Raw genomic sequence first — 3216 nt, 5'->3', positions numbered from 1 at the left:
CGGCTGATGGCAGCTGCCAGGGGCAGCCGATCCACTGGATAAACGCGCTGCTACTTCTGCTGGTACTGTCCTAGCTCTCAGCTCGGGGACCCTCCCAGCTGGAGGTAATATTTTAGGTTTAACAATTCTTCTTCATATGTTTTTGGTTTGGTTTTTTTTTTTTTTTCTTCCTCCACAAATTGCCTAATTTTATTTTTAGCTCCAGTAAGAGTTGAATATTCACAGGGTGCTGTGAGCGTTCCAGAGTGTAGCTATGCATTTCATGAAGATAATGCTCTAGTTTAAAAGCGGTGGGAAGTAGTGAGACCTTTTTACTGATGATTTTCTCACTTTACATCTGTGAACGCTGCACACTGCAAGATTCATTAGAAAATTTTAAGTACCAACAACTGTCAAAACAAGTTCTGACCAGTTGAGTGTACAAATGGGAATCTTCGACATTTTAGGATGTTTGTGAACACTAAAAAAAAAAAAAGGGACCCCTCCTTCACAGCAGGGCAGCTTGTGAAAACTCAGACCGTGGGGCTTGATTGTATTATAAACACACCACAACTCTGGGTGGGGGAAGCTGATTGAATTGCCTGCATAGAGAACCTTGTTTTAAAGTTTCATATATAGCATGATATTTCAGTGGAGTTCACATGAACAAACTACCTTCTCAAAAGGCATTTTTTCCCCCCGAAATTAAATGTTTGGGTGTCACATACAGATCATGAATCATGTGGTATAATTGGGTAGGTTTTCCATCATGCAATCTCATTTTTTATACATATAGTAGTGGAGTCAGCAGAGGTGTCTTTCACGTGACATTTGCAGACACCTGTTTCTTGTAAAACAAATCTGTATTGTAGTATCTCTTACTGGACATCAGTATCTTCATTTTCATTCCCATTTTGTTTACTTGGCCATTTAACACACTTCTGGCTGACATTAAAGGACACAATGGAATTCTTAATACTTTCCTTTGAATGTAGGCACAAGAAAAATACTTATGTGGAATACACCAAGAAGAGAAATGAGGAGTAGGTGTAGAACATAAAATCTCTTAAAATGCATCACCACAGATCCTCAAAGCACTTTTCCTTGTAGGTGCCTTTAAATAGGTATTCACATTCAGCTGGTGGTCACATAAAAATCCATCTTGAACATTGGAAGCTGGCACAAGAAGGCTATGTCCCAAAAACAGCTGCTGGCCGTCTACCACTCCCAGGAAGACCTTTCCCCACCTCTGGTTCTGGCTGGACAAAAAGGGTGCTTTGAGCCCCTTTCCTGCCTTGCTTCCAAGGATAAAGTGCTGGCCTAGGTGGCATTTTAACTTCTGCCCTCAAAAGTTAAACCTCCCACCTCTCCCAGCCTCTGGAAGGGACCTTGCACTTTCTCCTTACTGCTGTGCAGAGGGAGAGCAGCAGTTGGGGCCTGAAAAAGGCTTGTTCCAAGGTTCTGGGTAGCTAAAAGGCTGAGGACGGAAGATGACATCTTTGCAAGCTGCATAAACATCCAACTCACAAGTTACGCTTCAGAAACCCGCAACAAGATACCAAGTTCATGGGAACCCTTTAATACAGTTCTTTTTCTAACACAGTAGTTGTAAATTTGCACACAAGATAAAATACGCTGTAAAAACTGCTTAGATAGTTTTGTTTTGTAATTTAACTGCAATGCTTTAAACTGATTAGCCTCATTTTGTCTTCTGGCTAGTAATCCTTTTTTTCAACGTTAGCATAGGCAGAGCTAGTTGCAATCTATACAGTGTTTATACAGTAAAAAGCTATTTGTTTTCTTTAAAAAAAAGCATCTGCTGTTTGGCATTGTGTCTGAAAAAAAAACCCAAAACCAAACAAGCCACAAACAAGCTTTTAAAAATGGTAACTAAAGAGTTGGACAAGCCATAATATATCTAGCTTTTGTCCATGGCACTCAAGCATAAAGCAAAAGCTCAGAGATACATAATCTCCGAGGTAATTCAATCTGAGAGGAGGATAATTCTACTTGTCTATAAGCCCAGAGGCCCAGTGGTTAATCATCCCCGATCCTTTCTTGGCATTCAGTTTTCAAATCAAAGTAGTTGAGAAGGCTATTAAGGTACATATTTTTCTAGCATCATAAAGTTATATGCCCTAAGGTTAAAATAACAGATTGGGGTTAGAACAGCACAAAGACATAAGCCTGAGTTTGGAAGGAGGAAGAATCCATCAGGGTAGGAATGTGCAGGGAGCAGACTGGAAGAAGAGGTTTTAATGTCATTACTAGAAATGTGGTGATTCCATATTATTCATGTTTTTCAGTGTTCCAAAACCAGCTGAACCTGCAAGAGACCTAGGAAGACCAGTTAAGATAGTAGATGGATGAACTAGATAAATCATTTATCTGTTTATTATTGCTGACAATCCCACTATGTCAGAAAAAGTATCCTCATTCTCTACTAAGGAGGTTGCCCAAGTGAAATACTATGTAGAACACAGATTTGCAAGTGAGCCATCTGGGGAGAAGAAACGGTAGATGCATTTTATGGCATTTTTTCTAGTTAGCTTTGAAACTGATTTTGAGACCAAGAGCTTTTTAAAGGCGAAATGGAATTAAATTGATGTCATGTCTCCAACTGTGTACAATAAAAATTGGATTTATTAAAAGAGACTATTTATTGTTGCTAGCTCATCAACGACTGGATTTGTTAAAACTAACACATGAAACACAGAATTACAGGATAGGGAATGGCGATGGAAGTTTTGCCTTTCCAGTGCTGCACATTTAAAAAAGCATCAGCAAAACAGTTGTTCGCTGGGTAAAACAAAGCTACCGATGCAGCACACAAGAGGTACTGACATAAACAGTGACACTGAATTGTTTTAACATTTACCAGGAGCAAAACAAAGCAGCTCCCAGCCTTTTCAGGAAAACATCAGGCAAAGCCGGAGCTGTCAGTGCTCAGACGTCCCTCCCGGTACCGGCCAGGGCCACAGACTGCAGCAGAGTTTCTAATATAGACAGTAGGCGAGAAAAACTTTGTAACGTTTGTCAGAATTTGGCACTGCCGGCAAAAAGAAGAGCCCCTTACCCTCTCCTCTGCTCTCCCAGAGGCGCGTCCCCGCTGCAGCTCTCGCGGTGTAACAGCCCAGGCAGGGCGGGAGCTAACCCCTGGGGACACCCGGCCCCGCACCCGGTAACCGTCCCTTGGGGACGGGACGGGACGGCCCCCGCGGCCGGAGGAACTGCCTC

Source organism: Charadrius vociferus, unplaced genomic scaffold (assembly GCF_000708025.1).
Source record: "Charadrius vociferus isolate BGI_N301 unplaced genomic scaffold, ASM70802v2 scaffold134, whole genome shotgun sequence".
NCBI lineage: Eukaryota > Metazoa > Chordata > Aves > Charadriiformes > Charadriidae > Charadrius > Charadrius vociferus.
The sequence above is the reverse complement of the archived record's forward strand: the minus strand, read 5'-3'. Positions refer to the sequence as shown.